This window comes from Chiloscyllium plagiosum, chromosome 35, assembly GCF_004010195.1.
Source record: "Chiloscyllium plagiosum isolate BGI_BamShark_2017 chromosome 35, ASM401019v2, whole genome shotgun sequence".
NCBI classification, from domain to species: domain Eukaryota; kingdom Metazoa; phylum Chordata; class Chondrichthyes; order Orectolobiformes; family Hemiscylliidae; genus Chiloscyllium; species Chiloscyllium plagiosum.
In genome coordinates this window covers 726,157-735,505 of record NC_057744.1, presented here as the reverse complement: position 1 = coordinate 735,505, position 9,349 = coordinate 726,157, and the positions used below count along the sequence as shown (strand labels likewise).

The window sequence follows — 9,349 nt, the reverse complement described above, 5'->3', positions numbered from 1 at the left end:
GACATGAACCCAAGGTCCCGGTTGAGGCCCTCCCTATGGGTACCGAACTTAGCTATCAGCCTCTGCTCAGCCACTTTCCTCTGCTGCCTGTCCCGAAGTCCACCTTGGAGGATGGTCACCCGAAGGTCCGAGGCTGAATGTCCTGGACCACTGAAGTGTTCCCCAACCCCCTAACACAATTGATCTTTTGGAAGCCGACGTACCCTTCGTTGCATTAGAGCCTCAAAAAAAGGAACCGCTTTACAGCCAGAATTTTTTCCCGTCTTCCATCTTCGATTACCCAGAATCCCTGACCGAAGCAAATAAACTGTAAAAAATATCAGAACCTGCTGCATGGGAAGCTAAAAATATTGAATTTGTATAGAACTGTAGTTTGAAAAATGTAGTACTAAATCCTGAAATCCATGAGTGGACCTTGATATGTCTTTCAATAGGTAGTCAGCCCCCAAAACTGCTCTCAGTAATTTACTGACCATGTCAGTAACAATTTTATTTCATACAATTTTCTATGCTGAAGGTTTTGGTTCCTATGTAGGTAGCACTGGCCAATTAGTGTATTGACAGCTCTGTATTCAGAATGTTCCAGCACTTGTCAGTGTATGCAGGAGGAGTGAGTTGTGCGGTTTGGAGAATCTGAAATATTAGCATATTGGCAAATTCCTCATGTTTCAAGGAAAGACAGAAGGAATAAGCTGCAACCCCCTGACGTGCAAGTTGGCTAAATCGTTTTTTTTAAAAAGAAAGCAAAACCGAGTTATGTTCCTTCCAGTTTTATATAGTCACATTCTCTCAGAACAGTTGCCATTTGAATTTCGGATTATTTGGATTTTGTAGCCACTGCAGGACTAGTAATATATCTTGATGTTGCAGCCAACTGGTAACTGAGGGGCTTGCATATCAACACCCAACACAGGAATCTGTGCACTGGTGAATAAATCCCTTTCTAACAATTAGCCCCTCTACTCACTTGAAATATATCTTCAAATCATGGTTTGGGGTAGGAAGCAATATCAAAATCCCTCACCGTTTTATGATGCACTTTGAGGTGCAGTTGCACAAAAATAAATTAAATTTACTGAAGTGGAGAGTTTGCGCAAGTGGGGAGTCCAAAACTACAAGCTATGAAATAGTCACTAATAAATCAAAGGAGGAACTCAGGTGAATATTTTGACCACTGTGAAATACACTATCCCAAAGAGTGACTGAGGTGAATGAGATACATTCAGGGAGAAGATAGAGAAACATGGAGAGAGAAATAGACGGTTACATGCATGCGGGAGAAATGTTGCGAGGCAGTTGTGGAGCTTAAACGCAAACAGTTTTTCTCTGTGTGAGCTAAAGACAAATCGAGCAGACATGGAAGGTTCCATCCCTTGAAGGGTGTCAGTGTTTTCCGATAGTTAACACTTTGCATGTTTCGAACAGGGCCCTTTCGCGTATGAAGTTCACTATAGAAACGGAGCTTCAGCATTTTCTATCCCAACCTTCAACTTACCAAGATACCAAATTAATTAAACGCCCTGACAGGATAAAAGTTAATAGCAGAAACGACACAAGAATAGGGTTAAATGTCAAAATAGCAATGTAGCAGCAATAAGTAATAGTATTTTATTGGGACAAAACAAATTGAGAAAACCATCTTGTTCGGCGCATTGGATTAAAACTCAAATCCAAGGTCGGCCGAGTAAACAGGAAGCGTTATTGGCGTCATTAAACATAGCGAAAAAGGCATCTGCAAAAAGACAACAGATAGCAGATACAGTTCTCGGAGAGCGCTCTTGGTAATTTCTGACATTTACATCGAGCACAGGAGGATCGCATTCTAACCAGGAACATTCTCGTTTCAAACAAATGGCCCTTTCAGTTCTGAGTAAGGGTCATTCAACCCGAAACATTAACTTTGATTTCTCTCCGCAGATGCTGCCAAACCTGCTGACCTTTTCCAGCAATTTCTGTTTTTGATTTCCAGCATCCGCAGTTTAGATTAGACTCCCTACAATGGGGAAACAGGCCCTTCGGCCTAGCAAATCCACACAACCCTCTGAAAGGTAATCCACCCAGTCCCATTTCCCTCTGACTAATACACCTAACACTATGGGCCAATTAGAATAGCCAGTCCACCCTAAACCTGCATATCTTTGAAAACCCATGCAGACAGAGGGAGAATGTGCAAACTCCAGACAGACAGTCGCCTGAGACTGGAATCCAAGCCGGGTCCCTGACCCTGTGAGGCAGCAGTGCTAACCACAGCACTTTTCTTGTGAATCACCCTTGTACTGTTTAAAGGACCCCGCATTTGGAGTTGCAGAATATTTCAATGTGAACAAAGCAAACAGCAAGTTAGAAAATGTTAGAGGAGGAAAAGAGGCAAAGTCTCACAAATCATTTCATGCAAACCCAATGAAAAGTTTAGGGTGTTAAAAGGCAACGGAGTACGAACAACCTGCGAAAGCCCACGCCCATAAATATTTGTAACGTACCCATTTATTCAATCACCGGCATAGATTGGAATATTGGAAACAAGTCAAACACCAAGTTTGCGTTTGAGAGGGCAGCAGGTTAGAGAAAATAACCGCAGCTACAAATGGAGTATCAGCACAAAAAAAGGATATTTTCGGGGCGATTAGAGTTCACCAAAGAAACATTAAGGGTGACGGGAATAATTGGTTCAGGGATAGGATAACTAGCAATGGAGGCAGTAACCTGATAAGCGGGCTTTCTGTGGTAGGGTACATGATAGTTAGTTCCCAGAGCCAGCATCCTGTCACCGGGATCAGACTGATCATTGAAACTTCTTGGTACCAATTCCCAGGCAGGACAACAGTTAATGACAGGAGCAGCGATGCATTAATTGGGTTTAAAATTGTCAAAAAAGCAATTTCACAGCAATATTGGAATTACTGCATTGTAACAAATGAGCGCGTTTATCGCTGTCAAACATCACCTTTAGGAAATGATTGAGTTTAGCAGAATAATCAGAAACTTCCGTTTCACCACAAGGATTGGAGTTGTTTTTTTTAAAGTACACAGTGGAACAAGTAGTCACTAAAATAATTACATTTTCTGGCATCCAATGATGGACTGCATGTCAGCAGTTTTTTTTTCAAATGACATTTTGAAATGAAACTAGTGCCTCGCTCAAAATAAGTGAAAAAAATAAATTGCTGGCAAGATCGGAGCTGGTATTTTTACTGGAAAAATGTTCGAGCCATAAAGTGTCATTCAGGGATGTGGGAGTTAGGGGCAGCGGAGAGTGGAGATAAAAACCAAAGATCAGCCGTGATGGTAGAATGGTACAGCAGGGTGACGGGCTGAATGGCCTACCCTGCTCGTTTTTCTTGTGTTGCTGTTACAACTTGCAGACAGCACATTTGAAATCAAAGTCAACAGGAAGGTTTTAATAGAACTGGAGTTAACACGAACAATGTCGGTAACCATTTGGACTGGCAGAAATGACTCCGCAAACCTGAGGCTGACAAAAGCAGCAGGAGGGTTCCCTGTCAGTGAACAATCGTCTCACGGTTACCATGACCAGGAACAAAATAAAAAGACCAACTATATGAAATAACTTTTCCGGCAGGATTAAAGTTATTTAAAACTGCGTTTGCGCCAAAGAATGATCTTTAAACAAGACCCCGATTGGAATTGTTTAAAAAGTTACTTTGAACAGAGGGGATCGCGATTTGTCGAAGAACTGAGTAGAGACAACTCGAGTAAGCATTAGCAATTCCATGAATTGTTTGGGGAACTATCCCCTAATTTAAACCATGTTCATGCGTTTGTATCCTGAGGGAAGAATCACTCTGAACCAAAGCTGAGCGAAAGTTAAATGGACAGCTCCCCGCAGAAGCACAAACTCGAGGAGTTTGGGATATTTGTTCATAAAGTCTGAGAGAAAGGAGTTTGTGTGAATGGTGCTGGAGCTGTCTTGATGCACAAGAGAGCAGCTATGGTCCTTGCTTTGAAACTGAGATAAACGATTCTGCTGTGAATCTTCAGTCCGCGTGGGACGCGATTCGTCCTTATCACTCCCTCTTTAATCAGGATGCCATTCCAGCGATTAGTCTCCAACAGCGGGAAATGCAAATTATGAAACTGGAGATCCCGCTGAGAAAAAGTGGAAACTTTTGTCTGAAAGGGAGCTGAAAACGATGCCTATTCTTAACCGCCGGCTTTTCATTTCTGATTTACTCCAAATCAGTGACATTCTCATCAGAACATTCCTTTTCTCTTTAAGCAACGTCTGGGAGTTCAAGTTACACCCAAGACCCTTGTACACACAACACCCGATTCACAGTAAGACAGTATTGTCAACTTGCAATCAAGGACCCTTTCATCCGTTTTCATTTCAACTTCTCTAAATCTGCTGACTTCTCCGACTCATTTCGCAACCTGGAATAATGAGTGAATCCGCTTCATTTTAAACGGCCTCAGATTCCCGGAGGAACCCGGATCGCAGGATATGCGCTGAGAAGCAGCTCAGGTAGGTTTCTTTTCCTACTTTCACCTTTCACTCGTTCCCTAAATTAAAACAGAAATTCGTCACTGGGCATCTGGATGGGTATTATGAATAGGAAGGGTTTAGAGGGATATGGGTCAATGCTGGCGAATGGGATTAGATCACTTTGGAATATCTGGTCAGAATGGACAAGTCGGACCAAAGGGTCTGTTTCCATGCTGTACATCTCTATAGCTATATGAAAGACTCGGCCCCTCTCTGGTTACACGTTCAATGTGACAGTTAGAGGTGTAGGATGATTCTGGGTTAAATCTCCCATTCTATCTCTTTCAGCTGCTCTGTGGTTGGACTTATTAAATGGTTACAGCATTGTTCCCCCGTTCCTCTCAGTCCTGTCTCTTTGTAAATTCATTAGTGCCGTGTTTCCTCCGATTACTATCCAATTATCTTTCGAAAGCCAAGATTTAATCTGGCTCCATCGCACCTTCAGACAGTACGTTCCAGATTCGAGCCAATGAGTCAGATTGAGGTCTCCAGCTTAAAATAAAAGCCCAAAGAGTCTGCGTCGGTCAAAAATAATCCAATTTTCCAACATTTTGCCCCAATGGTTTTCCTTCGTGGCCATTGTTTCTGTTTCCAACCATTTCAAAGCCAGAGTTCTCTTGATGGAGGACTTCCACAATGGGAGCTGGATCTCTCCACCTTCTGTGGTGAAAACTGTCCCCTGTTGATTTTAAACATCTGTATTATTTCTGAACACCGGTTATCTGTTTGCTGAACAGAACAAGCCTGACTTCTCCGATCCGTTCACACAGCCCTCCAAGCCTGCGCCGATCCAGATCCTCTATCTAAACCTGTTGCCTATTTTCAAAGGATCGGTATCCCTCTGCTCCCTGCCCATTCATGTATCTGTCTTAGATACATCTTAAATGATGCTGTCGTGCCACCTGTACCACCTCCACTGGCAACATGTTCTGCGCCCCCACCACTCTCTGTGTAAAGAACCTTCCACACTTATCTCCCTTAAACTTTTCCCCTTGAACTCGTGACCCCTGGTAATTGAATCCCCCACTCTAGGAAAAAGCTTCTTGCTATCCATTCTGTCTATACCTCTCATGATTTTGTAGACCTCAATCAGGTCCCCCCTCAACCTCCATCTTTCTAATCTAATCTATTCAACTTCTCTTCATAGCTAGCGCTGTCCATACCAGGCAACATCCTGGTGAACCTCCTCTGTACCCTCTCTAAAGCATCCACATCCTTTTGGTAATGTGGTGACCAGATCTGTACTCAGTATTCCAAATGTGGCCAAACCAAAATCTTACACAACTGTAACATGTCCTGCCAACTCTTGTACTCAACACCCCATCTGATAAAGAAAAGCATGCTATATGCCTTCTTAACCACTCTATTGACCTGCATTGCCACTTTCAGGGAACAATGGACTTGAACACCCAGATCTCTCTGTACATCAATTTTCCCCAGGGCTTTTCCATTTACCATATAGTTCGTTCTAGAATTGGATCTTCCAAAATGCATCACCTTGAATTTGCTCGGATTGAACTCCATCTGCCATTTCTCTGCTCATCTCTCCAATCTGTCTATATTCCACTACATTCTCTGACAGTCCCCTTCACCATCTGCTACTCTTCGTGTCATCTGCAAACTTGCTAATCAGACCACCTATACTTTCCTCCAGATCATTTATGTATGTCACAAACAACAGTTGTTCCAGCACGGATCCCTGTGGACCACCACTGGTCACAGTTCTCCATTTTGAGAAACTCCCTTCCACTACTACTGTCTGTGTCCTGCTGCCCAGCCAGTTCTCTACCCATCTAGCTAGTACACTCTGGACCCCATGCAACTTCACTTTCTCCATCAACCTACCATGGGGAATTTTATCAAGTGCCTTACTAAAGTCCATACATGTGACATCCACAGCCCTTCCATCATCAATCAACTTTGTCATCAACGAATTCTATTAAGTTGGCAAGGCATGACCTTCCCTGCTCAAAACCATGTTGCCTATCACTGATAAGTCCCTTTTCTTCCAAATGTAAATAGATCCAATCCCTCAGTATTTTCTCCAGCAGCTTCCCTATCACTGATGTCAAACTCACCGGTCTACCTGGATTATCCCTGCTACCCTTCTTTAACAAGGGGGCAACATTAGGAATTCTCCAATCCTTCGGGATCTCACCCATGTTTAAGGATGCTGCAAAGGTATCTGTTAAAGCCCCAGCTATTTCCTCTCTCGCTTTCCTCAGTAACCTGGGATAGACCCCATCTGGGTAAGAACAATGACAGCAGATGCTGGAACCAGATTCTGGATTAGAGGTGCTGGAAAAGCACAGCAGTTCAGGCAGCATCCAAGGAGCAGTAAAATCGACATTTCAGGCAAACGCCCATCTGGACTTGTCCACCTTAATGCCATTTAGAATACCCAACACTTCCTCCCACCTTATGCCGACTTGACCAAGAGTAATCAAACATCTATCCCTAGCCTCAACATCCGTCATGTCCATCTCTTCGGTGAATACAAATGCAAAGTACTTGTTAAGAATCTCACCCATTTTCTCTGACTCCATGCATAACTTTCCTCTTTTGTCCTTGAGTGGGCCAACCCTTTCTCTAGTTACCCTCTTGCTCTTTATATATAAATAAATGGCTTTGGGATTTTAAATATAGAGTATAAACATCAAACATTACAGCGTAGTACAGGCCCTTTGGCCCTCGATGTTGCACTGACCTGTGAAACCAATCTGAAAACCAGCTAACCTACACTATTTCATTTTCATCCATATGTTTATCCAATGACTATTAAATGCTCTTCAAGTTGGCGAGTCTATGACTGTTGTGGGCAGTGAGTTCCACGCCCCTATTACTCTCTGAGTAAAGAAACTACCTCTGGCATCTGGCCTCTATCGCCACCCCTCAATGTAAAGGTATGTCCCCTCATGCTCGCCATCACCATCTGAGGAAAAAGGCTCTCACCATACACCTGATCTAACCCTCTGATTATCTTATACAACTCAAATAAGTTACCTCTCAACCTTCTTCTCTCTAATGAAAACAGGCTCAAGTCTCTCAGCCTTACCTCATAAGACCTTACCTCCATATCAGGCAACATAGAACATAGAATAATACAATCCAGAACAGGCCCTTCAGCCCTTGATGTTGCGCTGACCTGTGAACTAATCTAAGCCCATCCTCCTACACTATCCATCATCATCCATGTGCTTATCCAAGGACTGTTTAAATCTCACTAATGTTGCTGAGTTAACTACTTTGACAGGTAGGGCATTCCATGCCCTTACCACTCTCTGCGTAAAGAACCTGCCTCTGACATCTGTCTTAAATCTACCACCGCTCAATTTGTAGCTATGCCCCCTTGTGCAAGCTGACGTCATCATCCTAGGAAAAAGACTTTTACTGTCTACCTTATCTAGTCCTCTGATCATCTTGTATGCCTCTATTAAATCCCCTCTTAGCTGCATTGTTTCCAATGAGAACAGACCCAAGTCTCTCAGCCTTTCCCCATAAGACCTTACCTCCAGACCAGGCAACATCTTGGTAAATCTCCTCTGCACCTTTTCCAATACTTCCACATTCTTCCTGTAATGGGGCGGCCAGAACTGCACACAATGTTCCAAGTGAGGTCGCATTAGCATTTTATATAGTTTCAGTATGATAGTGCAGCTCCGGAACTCAATCCCTCTACCAATAAAACCTAATACACCGTAAGCCTTCTTAACAGCATATCAACCTGGGTGGCAACTTTCAGGGATCTATGTACATGGACTCCAAGATCCCTCTACACACTCACACTTCCAAGAACCTTTCCATTAACCCAGTATTCTGCCTTCCTGTTATTCTTCCCAAAGTGAATCACCTCACATTTATCTGTACTGAACTCCATTTGCCGCCTCTCAGCCCAATTCTGCAGTTTATCCAAGTCCCCCTGCAACCTGTAACATTCTTTCACACTGTCCACTACTCCACCGACTTTAGTGTCATCTGCAAACTTACTAACCCATCCACCGATGCCTGTGTCTAAGTCATTTATAAAAATGGCAAACAGCAGTGGTCCCAAAACAGATCCTTGTGGCGCACCACTATTTTCCATCAACCACTAGTCGCTGCCTTCTTACAGAGAGCCAGTTTCAAATCCAAACTGCTAAATCACCCTTACTCCCATGCCTCTGCATTTTCTCTAACAGTCTACCATGTGGAACCTTATTAAAGGCTTTACTGAAGTCCATGTATACCACATCAACTGTCCTACCCTCATGCACATGCTTGGTCACCTTCTCAAAATACTCAATGAGGTTTATGAGACATGACCTGTCCTTGACGAATCCATGTTGACTACCTGCAATCAAATTGTTGCTTGCTAGATGATTATAAATCCTTATTTCTCATAATCCTTTCCAAAACTTTTCCTACAACAGACGTAAGGCTCGTTGGTTTATAATTACCTGGTCATTGTTGTGGTTCTGTTCGCCGAGCTGGGAATTTGTGTTGCAGACGTTTCATCCCCTGTCTAGGTGACATCCTCAGTGCTTCGGAGCCTCCTGTGAAGTGCTTCTGTGATCTTTCCTCCGGCATTTGTAGTGTTTTGAATCTGCCGCTTCCAGTTGTCAGTAGTGGGGCAACACTACTATTATAGGACAAGCCAAACAGAGAACAGCCAGGGAATTCCTAGAGGCATGGCACTCATCCACAGATTCAATCAATAAGCACATCGACCTGACCCAATATACCGACCACTGCAATGGACGGCTGGAACTGACAACCGGAAGCGACAGATTGAACCCACTACAAATGGCGGAGGAAAGATCACAGAAGCGCTCCACAGGAGGCTCCCAAGCACTGAGGATGTCACCT

At 43.4% G+C, this 9,349-nt stretch overlaps 1 protein-coding gene across 1 annotated transcript in view; it reads left to right on the top strand.

Moving 5' to 3' along the window:
- The window catches only part of tecta (tectorin alpha), a 181,224-nt gene that overhangs the window by 56,797 nt on the left and 115,078 nt on the right, over positions 1–9,349 (top strand). The gene's annotated exons all lie outside the window — the stretch shown is intronic.